General features: G+C 35.3%; 1 protein-coding gene across 1 annotated transcript in view; it reads right to left on the minus strand.

Moving 5' to 3' along the window:
• SHISAL2A (shisa like 2A) overlaps nucleotides 1–16,792 on the minus strand; it is a 2,291,278-nt gene that overhangs the window by 2,139,081 nt on the left and 135,405 nt on the right. The window lies entirely within an intron of this gene.

Below are 16,792 nucleotides of genomic sequence, written 5' to 3' on the forward strand. Positions count from 1 at the left end.
GGGTGTCATGAAGTTTGTCACTTCTGACTTGAGCAGCATGAAGTTGAATTGGGAGAAGTCTTTTACAAAGGTTTCCTTACTGGGGGGGTGGGGTGGGATGTGGATATCAAGGGTGATTATCTTATGGTCAGACCTGACCAGTGAGGAAGTGACCATAGGTGTGTAGCATCGATTTCCCATGTTGGTAATGACCAGGTCTAGGACCAAGTCTAGGATATTGGCACCCCTGGTGGGACTAAGGATTAGTTGATCCAGGGCATTGGAATTTATGAATATGGGCAAAGGTATTGTTACATCAGTAGTTTTCCCAGTTAATAGCAGGGTAGTTGAAATTATCCAGTATTAGGGTGTTTGGTTGCATCTTAATATTTTCCAGTATGTTTAGAAAGGTGTAGTGAGAATCTTGTGGCATGGTGGGGGATCTGTAGCAAGCTACAATTTGGAATATGTCTTCTTATGATAGATTTTTGTTTTTTTAACATGTTTATAAATATTTGACAGATAACCATTACATTGAAAAGGTTGATTAATAGTAATTAGCATGTATTTTTATAGATTACGTTTATAATAGATAATTGCATTGTTTCCATTTTATTTACAATATATTGTCTCAAAGCCTGTGGGGATTTGGTTGACAGAGATAATCTTATCCTGATCTAACCATTGATCCCATATCAAAAATTCCCTTTGTTTTAACATGTTCATTCTATGAACTTGCAATGTCTCTAGATTATTGGATGTAAATGCCATAAGAAAAAGAGAAAACAGCCAAGAATTGATGTTAGGATCTTTATTAACACATTTTTTTTTAATTTAATACTGTTAGTTTTATGTAATTACATGGAACTGTACTGGCTTTGTTTTCTAATATATAATCCTTATCCATCTAATATAATGGATTGTGTAGTATTTTCTAACCAAGCATGTTCTTGTAATTGTTTCCATATAGAAGTATAGGATGAATTTAACCATAATGTTATGTTTTTAAATATGGAGGAAAGTATGTAGGTCTCTATATCAGGCAAATTTATTCCTCCCATCTTCCCAATTCATTAAGTGATTATTTAATGACATTCTGGGTTTGTTTGGAAATCATAGGAAATATAAAATTATTTTATTGTGTTTCTGTATATTAGGTATAATATCTTGGGAACAATATTGATTTGATCAAATATAACCTGTTCCAGTTGCCTAGCATTAATTGTATTGTATCTAATATCATATTGTAATTAAATTAAATCATATCCTGTAGGTCATCTGATAGGTGAATACATAATATTGAATTCTACCATCTGTCACAAGATAATTAGAGAATTTTTTATTTATGTAGTTTCTTTTTTTGCTATTTGCAAGTAAAATTTTTGTTTTATTTTCATTAAACCATAGTCCAGAAATGCTTTGAAATATATATATTGAATTAAATAAGACATGCAATGAATTATTAGAGTCAATGTCAAAGGTATGTCATCTGCAAACATCTGTAACGTTACATTTAATGTTTTAGTTATTTCTATTCCTTCAATTTTTGCATTTAATCTGATACTGTTTGCAAAAGGCTCTATCAAAAGTGCAAATAACAGTGGTGATAAGGGGCATCCTTGTTTGGTTCCTTTCATAATATTAACAGGTCCTTATCTATGTGATCCTAATTTAAAATAAGCTTGAGTACTTTCATAAAGAGATTTTTATAAGAGTTGGAAAGCCCATTGAGAATTTATAGTCTTCCAAGACTAAAAATAAGTAATTCCAATTAACAGAGTCAAAGGCACTGTCTATATCTACGGAGATTATAGTCATATCTATATTTCTGATTTTATTGTGGTCTATTAGTGTTATTATCATTTTAATATTGTCATAGGAATTTCTTCCCTTTATAAAACCCATTTGATCTTCATGTATTAATATAGGGAGAAAATGTTTAATTCTATTTGTAAAGATTACCTAATATAGACTATAAAATGTTTATGGCAATGTTATACGCCTATATGATTTACAAAATCTTTCATCTTTGTCCAGTTTTATTACTGGAGATATTAATGAATATTTCCATAATGATGTCTTCCTTGACCGTGGTATATACTTTTAAAAGCAAAGATAAAGGTTGTCTTGACATCAATTTATACATTTCTGGCAATATATTATATGGTTCCAGAGCCTTATTTGTTTTAAGCTTACTAACTTGTGATTTCAATTCTGCACTTTAACTGGTCTATATATATTTTCCATTTGTTCTTGTGTTAATCTAGTATGAATATTTTTATTAACAAATCTTTTAATCTTATCAGTTGGAGAAATCAAAGGACTTGCAGAATTAAGTGTGTTATAATGGAATCTAAAGGCTTCTACAATGTTCAAATCAGTAGCTTTCTTCTTTGTAAGAGGATTATAGATTTATTTTGTCTAGACTTAATGATTTTTTTAGTTCTGTTTGATAGTTGTCTTTGATTATCAGGATTCATAGAATATAATTTAATTTGATTTTTTTCTAGGTTAATCATAGTTTTATGGTGAAGTATCTCATTATATTTACTGTTAAGCTGAATTATTTCCTATACTAAATCAGAATTCCCCTTTTGCATTTTCAGTTTAATTTTATCTATTTTATTTTGTAATTTCATAATATCTTTACTCCATGTTTTCCTTTTATTAATACACCATGATAATATCTTACCGTAGATATATGCTTTTAGGGAATCCCATATATATATATATATATATATATATATATATATATATATTTCTGATATATCTTTAGTTGTGTTTATTTCAAGAAATGCATTAATTTCATTTATATAGAATTCCTTAAAAATATCTCAATTGTGTTATATATGATGGCATTCTTGTAATGTGTATTAATTGTATTGGGTCAAGTTCCAAGTCAAATATTAGTGTATTATGATCTGATAGAGGGCATGTTATAACTTTAAACTCTCCTAGTTTGGTTATTAAATCATTTGATTTATATAGTCTGTCAATTCTAGAGTTAATCTTATGTCTATATGAATAGAAATTAAAAAATAATTAATTTGGATCTACAAATGTATTAATATCTTTAATAATCACTGTGTCTGTAAACTTTCTTATGGATTTTGATGAAGAAGATTTTTTTTCTTTTTATATTTTGTATTAGTATCTTGTTCACCCATAATGAAATTAAAGTCACCCACCAGCATTAGACTGCCTTTTGTAAGATGTAATATTTGCTCTAGATGCTGATTTACTGTGTTTATTCCAAATCCCATGATCCAGTATACATTTACCAGTGTATAATGTTTTTTATTTATTTCTATTGATACCAAACAGAACATTCTTGAATAATAATTGATAAGTATTTATTATTTTTGGAGCAAGCAAAGTATTTTTCATTAACATAGCTACTCCTCTTCTTTTTTGTTTAAATTGAGAACTATTCAAAATAGTATAGTTTTTAGAATTTAATTTTTCCTTGTCTTCTTCTAAAATATGTGTTGCTTGAAGAAAAAACAAGTGTGGGTTATGTAAGTTTATATATTTGATATTTGCGGTGGTGGTGCTGCGGTAGCATTGTCGCCTCACAATAAGGCGTTGTCCTGTTCGATTCTCAGCTAGAGCGTCTTCTGTGTGGAGACATGCGTGAATGGGTGTACCTTCGTTAAAGTTTGTGTGTCAGGGCCAGAAAATTGGCACGTAAAAATCTACTGCCAATCATTAGCGGACCGGAGATCCGCTGTGGCGAACCCTAACCGGGAAAAGTCGAAAGACACAACAACATATATTTGAATAGACTTTTTCTTTTAATGTTATTATTTAAGCCACTGACATTAATTAACAAACATTTCATGTTTGAAGAATGATTCTGGGGTTATATTAATGTATACTTGCATATCATTTGAATATTAACAGATGTTATTTGAGCAGTTATTACTTCATAACATATTAATAATATTTGTATTTTTGTAAAAGGCACCAATATTTCATAAAACACCTAAATTTAACTATTCTAAACATATATTCAACAATCAGCATCATGAGGTATAATACCTCTTGCTTGGATAGTTAAACTATACAGGCAATCTCTCTTACTATCACTATTACATACTTCCTATAGCTCTCTACCTGTTTACTTCTGTAAATATGCTGTAATTATTATAAGTATTTAATATTCAGGATGTTTCAATGTATAAAGAACTTCATAACAGTTAATAAAGTCTAATTACTTATTTTAAGGCTTAAAATAATATACATAAAGCAATATGCATACAGTAATAATCCTATTCTTTAACAAAAACAATTTTAGTAAAAATAAAATACTTGGAAAGTATATGCTTCAAAGTAAACAAACATAAGATGATAGTTCAATCAATGTCACATTTCTTATCTAAGACTTATAAGTTCAGTTCTTCTTACAACTTTAACTCTAGTATATTCTTTCATGTTCAGTTGTGATCTGTCATGTCTGATTCTAGGTCTGAACCTGTAGCTTTTACCTTATATTCATTTAGAATGAAATGTTAAGATGCTATGTGTTCCAATAAAGTTTGTTTCTTGTTTGAGTTTTCAGTTTTAATACATATTAATTCCAGTTGAACCTATGTTTATTTTACTATTAGCTTTTAAAAGTGTGTCCATTTAATTACTATTTTGTCCTGTTTAATTTATAACTTTCTATCACCTTTTCATACCAGTATAAGCAGTCTGTATTTTCACTCTATGTACCTTATTTGAAAGATGTTAACTGTGATACTTTTCCAATTTCTACATTTGAATTCTGAAAAAATATGAATTTGCTATAGATACTCAAATTTTAAATATGTCTAGGTAATTGGTATAGGTATTTTCTTGTCATTGTATTAATTAGTAATATTCATTATGTATCTAGTTAATTATTACCAAAAGATTAATTTCTTATACTCTTAGTATAGGAATATGTTTTCTACCGTGTAATTTTCCTTTGTGATGCTTTATATTAACTATATGTGACTTACATAGTTATATGTAAGTGTAGTCATTCATTTTACATATATCATCAATCATGTATGTAGGTGTATTTCATAAATGTACTCAAAATTGCAGGTACTGACTTCTTTAGTTTCCCAAATATCAATCTTCTGACAGTTGCCTAGGGTCCACTTATACAAAGTTCACAAGTTATGTACAATAGCAATACCAGACCAGTAATATGTGCATTTGAATTTAACTAAATTTATCTATGTGATGTCATTTATTCACTTTTTCTATAGAATCAGAAAAATAATCATATAATTATTATTTAAACAGGACTTTGTTATGAGACATTACAATGAATGTACTTTTAAATGTTCTGAATGCAATCAGAAAATATAGCTTCACATAAAGCAAAGCTATCTGTTTATATTTGGAAAAGGAATTCTGCTCTCGCTTATTTTAAATCAGGTCCATGCTTAATGTATCTTAAATTTGAAGCTTGTTCTACTTCATTAATTTCTAGTTATAGATTTGTATAAATCTTCTCTTTTATTTTATATTTCCTTTTAATATATACATCATGTTAGGGATTATTTACTGCTTTATTTTCACTTTTAAAATGCAAGCCATTCTGCTATTATATGTTCTTTATATGCTTCTTGATTATAATTGTGCAAACTGTCAAAAACACTGAATGCATCTGAAGAGACTCAGTATGACATTTGATGACTAAGGAAGAGCTCATCTTTACTCTGTGCTTTATTATACTTTAAATGCTTTTGCAGAATTTTAAAACTTTGCACCATTTTGTTATTTCTGTAGGTACTCTTAACTTTAGTCATACATGCAGTTATATAGCTCCAGAGTGACTAAATAGGATCATTATGTCTATTAGCATAAATCAATGTCATCGCTGCTTTGGAGTGCTTCATTTATGTTTACCATGCTATTTGATTTATATATTTTTAAATCACATTATCTTTGTTTTTTCTGTATGCACTCTTTCACCTCGACCTTGCGAGCAGTCAAAGAGTGCCGGAAAACTTAACAGACTTGTGATGGCTTATAGCAAGCCAATAGCAGCATTGCTTCACAAAAAAAAAATCAATTTATTATTGTATTCCTAAAGTTAACCAATGAAATTAAGTGGAATAATCACTTTATATACCAAACACATTGTTTCTGCATTTAATAAGTCATTGACACAGAAAGGAAGGACATTGAATTCAGCCCACATAACCTGTATATCAATATAAACAGAAGTTTACGTTTCTCTTTTTTTAAATAACGCATACAACTCTAAGCAGACCTACAATACTTCTATTATTTAGAGGTTAATTTGTTCAGATTAACATAGCTTGTTTAATTTAGATGGTATGTTAAGGTTATGTTATGTAATTTGCTTTCATGTTAATTTTAAGGTAATATGCTCAAAAGTAAAAAAGGTACCTGTTTTTTAGATGGCTGTCCTTATCGAAAGTTTAGTTGTAATACCTTATCTTGCTGTTTCATACTTTTTTAGATTACATATACTTTATATGTTCATTTGTCCTTCAATTTCATTTCTTCTGTTCTACAGTTTTCCAACCGTTTTTTCAACTTTTTTTTTTTTTTTTTGGTGTTCTGTTAGCCCAATCCATTGTTTCTACTTGTGTGAAAACATTATTGTTACTTAAGTATTTTGTTGCTAGTTCCACTGTTTCAAATATTTTTATACCTTCTGGATTGAAAACCTTTAGTCTTGCTGGAAAGAAATGTGTTTTCAGCTAAGACTTTTATTAATGGAAGGAATTCTCTTCTCTTGGTAACTACAGTTGTAGAATAATCATTGTCAAATCTGATTAATGCATCTTGGTATTTAATGGATGAGTTAGTCCAGGCATTTTTTAGTATTAGTTCTTTATCCTGTGTAGAATAAAGTCTGTGTTACATCTTTATTAATGTGTCAATGCCTACCCAAAATGGTAAAGCAAGTAAACATGCAGTACTGTGTAGTACAGCTTCCAAACATCAGTTAATGTTGGGGTCACCCCACATTAAGAGCCACTGTTCTGGTCTGCACATTCTCTGAAATATGCTGTAGGTTGCACTCAACAAATGAGCAGGGTATATGGGTTAATTCACGGAAGTCATAGACAACTATCCATGGACTACATGCCAGAGTTGAAGCAAAATTAATCAATACATTTTAAAGGGTGATGGTGCTTTGATAAGTAATGTTTTCAAATAAAGTGGTCACAATTCCTGTAGTCACTGCATGTGTTTTCTAATATGACACCAGTCAAGTGTTACACGTAGCTGAATAAAGAATGCAGTAACAAATGTCAGAAATAAAAGTAGTGAAACACCCAGAATAAGGTTTAAATCTGTGTTCTGCTCATTTTGTCTGAAATAATGCTTTATATTCCATTCAGTCAATGAACATGGTCTATGGGTAAGTTAACAGAAGTCCTAGACAACTATCTATATGTCTACATGCCAGAGTTTAAGAAACATTATCAATAAAGTTTAAAAGGAGATAGTGCTTTGATAACTAATCTTTTAAAAAAAGTGTTCACTATTCCTGTATTCATGCCATGTGTGTTCTAATCTGACACCAGTCAACTGTTACATGTAAAAATGAATAAAGAATGCAGCAACAAATGTATGACATAAATATGGTGCAATACCCAGAGTAAAGTTCAAGCCTTTGTTCTGCTCATTTTGTCTGAAATAATGCTGTATATTCCACTCACTAAATGAACATGGTGTATGGGTAAGTTAACTGAAGTCATGGACAACTTATCCATATGCCTAAATGCCAGGTTTTATAAAGTTTAAAAAGGGATTGTGCTTTGAAAAGTAATCTTTTTCAGAAAAGTGTTCATTATTCCTGTATTCACTGCACATTTGTTCTAATCTGACACCAGTCAACTGTTACATATTAACTAATAAATAATGCAGCAACAAATTTCAGAAATAAATGTAGTGCAATACCTAAAGTATCAAGCGTCAGTTCTGATAAATGTCCCTGAAATATGCTGTAAAAATAGAACTCAGTAAATGAACGGGGTATGAGGTTAGTTTAACAGATGTCCTACACAGTCATACATGTGTGTAACTGCTAGATTTTAAGTGACATTAAGCAATACAGTGTAAAAGGAGATGGTGCTTTCATAACTAATGTTTTCAAATAAAATGCTCATTATTCTTGTGGTGAATGCTTTTGGTTACCAGTCTGATAACACACTCAGCTATGCATGTGTGCAAATGCATGATTTCACACAAAATGTTGCAATGAAAGTCTTAAAAGAGATGGTGTTTTGAGAATTTATTATAGTCAAATAAAGTTCTCATTATTCCTGTAGTTACTGCTTGTAGGCTCTCATCTTATGGCAGCAATCTGAGAAATGACCAGCTGTCTAGTGTAATTATTGTACATGAAAATACATCTCTAATGTCACAATTTTTGCAGAATGTAATGACTACTGGCCCATATGTCTGGTCCTTGATTAGCAGATATATGACATTACTTGGAATGCAATTTAATGGCAAATCCATTATCAGAGCACCTTACTAGTGTATGAGCACACTGTGTACAAATGTTCACTGTAGTTGTGCCTTTGTACTACTAATTGGTAGGGCTTGGCCCATAATGTCTCATGCTAACAGGATGAGAGCTATGTACATGCAACATCATCTATAGAATATTTGCAGTCACTATACTCACAACTGAAATCTTACAGATGTAGAAGTATGTAGTAGTAGTCTGTGTGGTAATATTACCTGTGAAGTTACTATTTTTTTTTCTCTTACCCACCCCTTCTCTTCTTTAAGTTATTATTATTATGATTTGATATTAATATATTATTTGTAACTAGCTCTTATGTTGGCCTTAAGTATAATTTCATATTGCTTGGCTGTTAAAATACTTTCATTTACATTATTTTATTGCTGTGTTCCTCATTATATACCTTTCTATTTATTTCTACTAATCGATATTATCTTCTATTATGTTCACACTAACATTGGTTTGGTTATGTTTATTTTTACCCTATGTTTATATTTAATTTACTAGAAAACAGCTGGAGGTGGTCCCCCCTCTAGGAGTGGAAGTGGAGGAGATGATTTATGGTTATGTCACCTGTGAGGAATTGCCAGGCATGGTGAATGGGCTGCTGTGCCAAACTCTCTGTGCATGCCTACACTGGATAGAGAGCATGCTGTCCATCCCAGTGTGGCAGCCTCAGCCTGGGTCCTGGAGTCAACCATTGCATCCACAGGAGCAGTGAAGGTACAGTATTGACAGTCCCATGGGTGAGGACTTGAGTTATACTGCTACTGTGCTGACGTCCATCGGACTGGGATTCCACAACACCCTCACCAACCAAGGTGTTCACCCCCCTTGTGTCACACACCATGTCTGCTGTCTTGCTTGTCTGCAAAAGCTTCATCACCTTCCCAACTTGCCTCCCCCACATGTACCTATGTCCTTTCCCCATCATTCCACTCTCAACTTAAAACAATTGGGTACATCTCCCAAAAAAAAAAATAAAAAATTATCTCATGCATAGCTCTCCATTTCGCACATGTCCACCATACTACACATGCACACAAGTCTGTCAACATCAGGTACTGTTATGACTACGTCATAGTTCCTGTTGATGTATATGACATGAGACATACCTCTCTAGACTGTATGCAGACACATGAGTGGGCTGATAGACTATGTGTCTCAGGCAGGTATGCTCTTGGCCTTGACCTGCATTTTAACATCACCTAGGATAATGGCTCAATACAAAGGAAAATAATTGACTTTAATAATTGTAGTGTGTGGTGTCATTGTAAGGGGATCCACTATCTGTCAGCCTGGGATTACCTGCTCAACAGATCTCAGTGCTTTGCCAGAAATGGTCATCATCTGTCATCCCAGGAGATGTACCTTGACCTCACCACTCTATCTTCTGGTGTTGCATCACCAGGTAAAACAGTTCCTTAACTCACTAGCTGAATCACAGATAATGATATACTCCTCTTTACTACCCCTCTTGTTCACACCATACCTCCTTACCTTGTATGAAAACCAGTTTCTCACGGGATTTCAGGTCCTAAAAGGCCATACTATCACCCCAGCTGTAAATCCTTCCACCTTCAACCATACTTACAGTACCAGATCCTATCCAACATCTTGTTCAGTCTAGCAACATCTCAACCCCAGGCACATTAGCTCTATATCCAAACACTACCACAAACTAATAAACAAATTCCTGAAGTTCATCACCAAGTATAGACTCAACCTAATACTTGGTGGTGATATTCACCTCAACCCTGGCCCACTCACTTCAGATACACATACCCCCTCTACTTGCAATCTAAGCTACAAACCTACAATTAATAGACCAACTAACTCTCTCCTAGTCTGTCATATCAATATTAGAAGCATTAATAACAAGGTACATGAATTGCATGCACTTCTGGATGTCCACTCCCCTGAGATTCTCTGTTTATCTGAAACCTGGTTAAAACCTAACACTAAAGACAATGAAGTGTTACCACCTGGGTACAACATACACAGGCTGGATCGTGCTTCGAGGAAGGGGGGTGGGGTAGCTGTACTCTATAAATCTGAGTTGAATGTCACCATAGATGTAATACAACCTCCTCAGATTAATAACTCAGAGATTCTTGCCACCAAATTGCAACTTAATAAAAATAAATGCATTAATATCATCTGTATGTACATTCCCCAGGTAACAATATATCTACATTTGAAGATATCCTGCACTGGCTAATATATCACTACCCCCAAGAAACCCTACTACTTGGAGACTTTAACATAGACTGGGGCACCTGTTCCTCAGAATCCCCAACCACCCATATTAACCTGCATGCATTTACATAAATCATATCCACCCCTACCAGGATAGGTAAACCCAAACAAAAAGAAAGTATACTTGACTGGGTACTCATAAACAGTCACCCCCAACTGTACACCTCTGGTACCCTCCTCAATGGCCTAAGCGATCACCTACTCACCTATGTAATTAAGCACAAAACCATTAATTCCCAACAACCCTTACTCAGAAAGGTTAGAAACAATAAAAACTTTGACCCTGCCAAATTCCAACAAGAACTAAACTCATGTAATTGGTCTATTCTAAAACCCCTCCCCTTAGAGGAAGCAGTAGCATACTTTAACAACAAATTCCTTGAGATCCTTGATTTGCATGCACCTGTTCGTTGAAAGAGAACCAAGGCAAAAACTGCACCATGGCTTTCTATAGAGTCCAAACTCAAAATTACCCTTAGAAACAAAGCATGGGCTTTGTGGCGTTCTTCTCAAGACCCTTAAGATCACATTAAATACAGGCAATCCAGGAACGAAACCAAAAAATCAATTTTACAAGACAAAAAACAATACTACTGTAATTTAGACAGTAAATCAAAATAACCATCAGAAGTTTTGGGCAGGTTTAAATAATCTACTACATCCTGGACAAACTTCAACCCCAATCCCTGCTACTACTATTGATAAAACCCCCGAAGATGTTTCTGATAGTTTTAACCAATTCTTTACTGAGACAATTCAAGCCCTAGCTAGCCAACTACCTCCTAGCTCCCCTAGTCCTGAAAGTAGCACCCCTAGAAATCTACTCATGTTCAACTTCCAACCAGTCACCACTTCACTTATCCGTACTTTTATCAAAAAATTAAAACCCACTACACTTTCTGCTGATGAACTCCCTGTCGAGTACCTACAAAAATCAGCTGATGCTATTGCTTACCCCATCTCAATACTAATCAATCGAACCATAGTAGAAGCTAAAATTCCTGCCATCTGGAAAATATCCTATGAAATCCCACTTCACAAAGGAGGCAGCTCTACTGAATTCTCCAATTATAGGCCAATAACTATACTCTCTCCACTTACAAAGATTATGGAAAAATGTATTCATAGATAACTCATGCACCACCTAATCCAAAATCGCCTTATGACAGACACTCAGTATGGCTTCCATCCTTGTCACAGCACTACTTCAGCCCTCCTAGCCTTTACTAACACCATAAACCATAATTGCAACAATAATTATATATCCTCAGCCCTCTTTTTGGATCTTTCCAAGGCATTCGATATGGTTGATCACCAACTTTTAATCCACACCCTGCAAACATTCTGTCTATATACTGGAGCCCTCCAATGGTTTCAATCCTTCCTGAATGGTCAACAGCAGGCTGTCCTCTGGCAGAACAAACTCTCTTCTACCTAACACCCTTGGAGTACCACAAGGTTCTATACTAGGGCCCTTGCTGTTCTCCATCTTCATTAACGACCTTTATGCTGTAATCCCAAAAGTCAGCTGCATCCAATATGCTGATGACTCTACTCTGATTTGCTCAGCCACATCTCCAGTAGAGTTATGGTCAGCTACCCAGACCACCTTTAATACCATAGAAAACTGGCTTTCTGAACATCGTCTGATCCTAAATCCAAAAAAAACTAAAATGCTGTTATTTTCACCAACACGTAGGTCTATCGCTTTCACCTTTACCATAAAATCAAATGATGGCACGATAATCTCCCCTGACCCATCTACAAAACTATTACGTGTCATCATAGACAATAATCTAAAATTTGACCTACATGTTAACCAAACTATCAAAACCATCAATAAAAAACTAGGGTCACTTTACAGAATAAAAGTCTTCCTAACCCCTCCAGCTAAAATTGCCATAGCTCGCTCTCACCTTCTTTCAACCCTTCTGTATGCATCTCCTCTACTCTCGAATTTAAACAAGACTGTCCTTAATAAACTCTCAATTTGCTACAACCACATTGCCAGGTTTGCCACTGGGCTGCCTTTTAGGACACATCATTGCATCAATCTAAATCAGCTTGGGTGGCTTGAACTACCCAGCCTAATCCAGTATAACCAACTGATTATGGCCTATGAAATCCTCTATAATCTGGACAATACTCCTGCACTTAAAAATATTATCACCCCCTATAACAATCCTAGACCACTTCAATCCTCTAACAAACTACTAATTCAGACTAGCAAAATTAATAACACAGCCGGTGATTCTCTCTTTGCAAACTCTGTAAGTAGATCCTGGAACTCTATTCCAGCTGATATTACCTTACTTTCCACCTTAGGTCAATTTAAAACTAGACTCAAACAACATTTGTCACTTAACTGGCTATGTCAATGTATCAAGCTTGGCTAACTCTCTCTAGAATGTGTAAAAATCTGTTAACCAGTTTACTGTGTAATTTAATTTAATCCAGACTTGTGCTCAGGATTAACTGTAACCTGTGGAACTTGAACTTGCTTACTTATGTAATCTCTGTAAATAGTCTGTTTGTAATATGTAATGCTGGTATTATGTAATGCTGTATCTGCTTACCCTTGGAGCTTTTCTCCCTGGGCCTCTGCTGAAAATGTACATGCATCCAGTCGGACTATCCCGGTCAACAAATGTAAAATAAAATAAATAAAATAAAATAAAAATTTTGGTAACTTGCCAAGGCTGTTGCCACCCCCATAGTGTGACTTTTAGGTGGTGTCTCAAGGAAAAACTTTCCAATGATAAAATGCCATCTACAAACATTATGGTTATGCTGCTAAATGCTAGGAATGTCAGCACTAAACTCCTCTCACTGGAAGCTGTCCCCAACTTGGAATATGGAGACATTTCTACAGTCGCAGACACCTGGGTCAAGGCTTGTGGAGAGCACCACAGCCATACCAGGCTACACCTCCTTCCACACGTTCAGATCTCAAACTTAAAGCATGCAACGTAATGGAGGTGGTGTATCCATATTCATTAAGGATAGATACACATCCAGAATGGTTAGTGCGATTATCTGGAGAAAATGCAGGCGCTATTAACTGCTTGTAAGACACCTAATCAAGCCATTGTCAGCTACAGGTGCAACTCCATGAATCAGGACACCCATTGTGCTTAAATAGATCTACTTGAGTCTATCAAGATAGATCAGAACAAGATGGTTTTGGTTGACTTTAACTACCCACCAAGTGGGTAGATTACTTGTGCTCAAACTCACTTGCCCAGAGGTTAGTTGCCTTCCTTAACTACAATGCCCTGGACCAGTGAGTTGACATCCACACAAGGGGAGACAACATACTGGATCAGGTGTTTACCAATATGGGTGACCACTGCAGATCCGCTACTGTGAAGTCCTCGCTAGTGATATCTGACCACCAATTGGTGTCATTCAAAGTATCACACCTGGTACCCCCCTTGCAGCACACAAAGTAATAAAGTTCAACAAAGCAGATTATAACCTTCTATGGGATGGTATAAATAACTTGATTGCACCACCCGCTCAGATGGAACAGGCAACTATGTTGAGCTCTACAACAATGCTTCATACAAGCACCTGTACAACTGCATTGACTCATCTGTACCTGACAGAGGAAAAAGAAGCTCCTAATGGCACAGTAAATCTGTCTGGTGGACAACTACCATTAGCAGGCTTTAAAATAAGAGGTAGACATTGGTGTCTCACATTAGGAGGGAAGGACCCCCATTAAAATGGTAGCACTCCCTCCTCAGCTTAAACAAAAAAATAAGTGTCATTGTGAAATCATGAAAAATAAAGCATGGGACAAAATTAGCTTCTTCCACAAAGGATAACCACAAGGCATTGTGTAGTTACATGTGTAACATAAAAGAAAAGGCCCACATTGTTGCCAAACTCATACGTAATGATACCACATGTACACCATAACATCTCTACAACGTCCCATACCTTGTATCTGTAAAGAGCAGGTAGTAAACGGCCTCTCTAAGGTAACAAACACAGCATCTTTCATGCCTGCTAACATCCCAGGTTGTTCTGCATGGTATCCAATATGGATAACCAACACCACTGGAAACTCTTTGCAATCATAGTGTAACCACTGGCTGCATCCCAGCTGACTGTAAATCAGCCACTGTTATCTCCTTGCACAGAGGTGGTGTGTCCACTGACACTGGGAACTAGAGACCTATTAGCCTGACTGGCAATATCTGTAAGGCCATGGGGCAAGTCATCTTGGGCCATATCAACAAAGATATAGATAACCTGAAAACACTTAACCCTTACACTGTTTGGATCTGTGAAAGAGAGATCATGCCTGTTAAACTTGGTGGACATCTATGAGACAGTCACCAATAACATGGATGAGGGGAAATCTGTGCATACAACCACCTGGACTTAGCCAAATAATTTTACACTATCTCCCACTCAGGCATCATTGACAAACTCACCCAGCTAGCCATCAACAATAATATCATTAGAGGGAATAAATAACTGGCTTACTGATAGCACTCATATAGTCAGAATAGGGGTATCCACCTCCAGTGGCAGAGCTGTAACCAGTGGTGTTCCCCAGGGTTCAGTCCTGGGTCCTCTAAAGTTTGGTATCCATTTATCCACTGTGCAAACACAAAGTGAATGTCTGTGACTGACAAGGTTTGCTGATGCCTGAAAACTGAGAGCGATCATAGATTCTCCAAATTATATCAAACTCCTACAAGAGGGTCATAAATGACCAAATGATTGTTTATACAATCATGGTGTTAAACTCCATGCAAATATATGTAGTATCATTCCTTTTGGTACCAGCAATGTCCCTGTAGCACATCGATAACAGACACCTTAAGTATATACTCATGGGTGAGAGACATGGGCATACAGGTTTACACCTACCTTATCTAAGATCACCATGTCTTCATAGTGGTAAGAACAGCATTATATCTTGCTCATGTCATAATTGCAGGCAATATCACCTGAATATGAAGTAGTTATAACCTCCATGTACTCTTCCTTCATAAGGCCAATATGTGAGTGCAATGACCATTTTGTTATGTACGTTTCCAAGCACCAATGGCGAATGCAGGGACCACAAAGGTGCCTTAAAAGGGAAATTCAGGTCTCCAGCAACTTTCCTATGGTGATCATCTGAAATCACTAACTTTGGTCTGTGTCATACAGACTAATCAGATGTGATCTCTGCCTTGCATATGAGGCAATTTGTGACCCTGCTTTATTGGTAATGCTACATATCCATATTACTCACTGTAAGGACCTTTATCTGGTATGTGACATCAATAAAACATGTTTAACAATCCTTTGCAACAGGCACCCACTTAATGTCAAACAGTACATTTCATTGGCTGTCTTCAGATGCAATCTGTACAATTCAATGGGTGACCATAAATTCACCATGGGGAGTTCTGCCTGTGTCCCTCTTGGACAGAGGCAATAGGTGCTGATAATGTAAATAAATGCAAGTACTTGACTAGGATTGTAAGGGCCTTAGGCCTAGTAGATTACAATGATCCTATAATCCCACAGGCTGATGTAAAATGCTCTGACTGACATCCACACACCAACTTGGCTACAGTGAGAATGATAAGACTACCAATTAATGTTTACAGAACACCACGCGCACACACACACACACACACACACACACACACACACACACACACACACACACACACACACACACACACACACACACACACACTCTCAAAGTTGAGGTTAGAATTCCTACCTATTTAGTCTTACACACTGCACATAAAAGTACATAACGCAAACACCGTGGCTCATTTGACATTGACATGTTTTTAGGTACTGCTATGCCAGATGAAATAAGCAGGACTTGTGGAGGACAGAAATTTTGAGGTCTGTGTCACTTTCTATGCCCAAAATAGTGCAAAACGCTGCCTCTTTCTAATTCAATGTGGTAATCATATTTGTTTTATAGGGAAATGCACCTATATGCACACAGACACAGCAAGGGAGCTGGAGTGAGATTAGGACTCCTACCTATCTAGTCTTACACACTACAGATCTCAGTACATAATGCATGTGCCA

The sequence above is a fragment of the Protopterus annectens genome, chromosome 10.part0 (genome assembly GCF_019279795.1).
Source record: "Protopterus annectens isolate FY-2018-M chromosome 10.part0, PAN1.0, whole genome shotgun sequence".
Taxonomy (NCBI): domain Eukaryota; kingdom Metazoa; phylum Chordata; order Ceratodontiformes; family Protopteridae; genus Protopterus; species Protopterus annectens.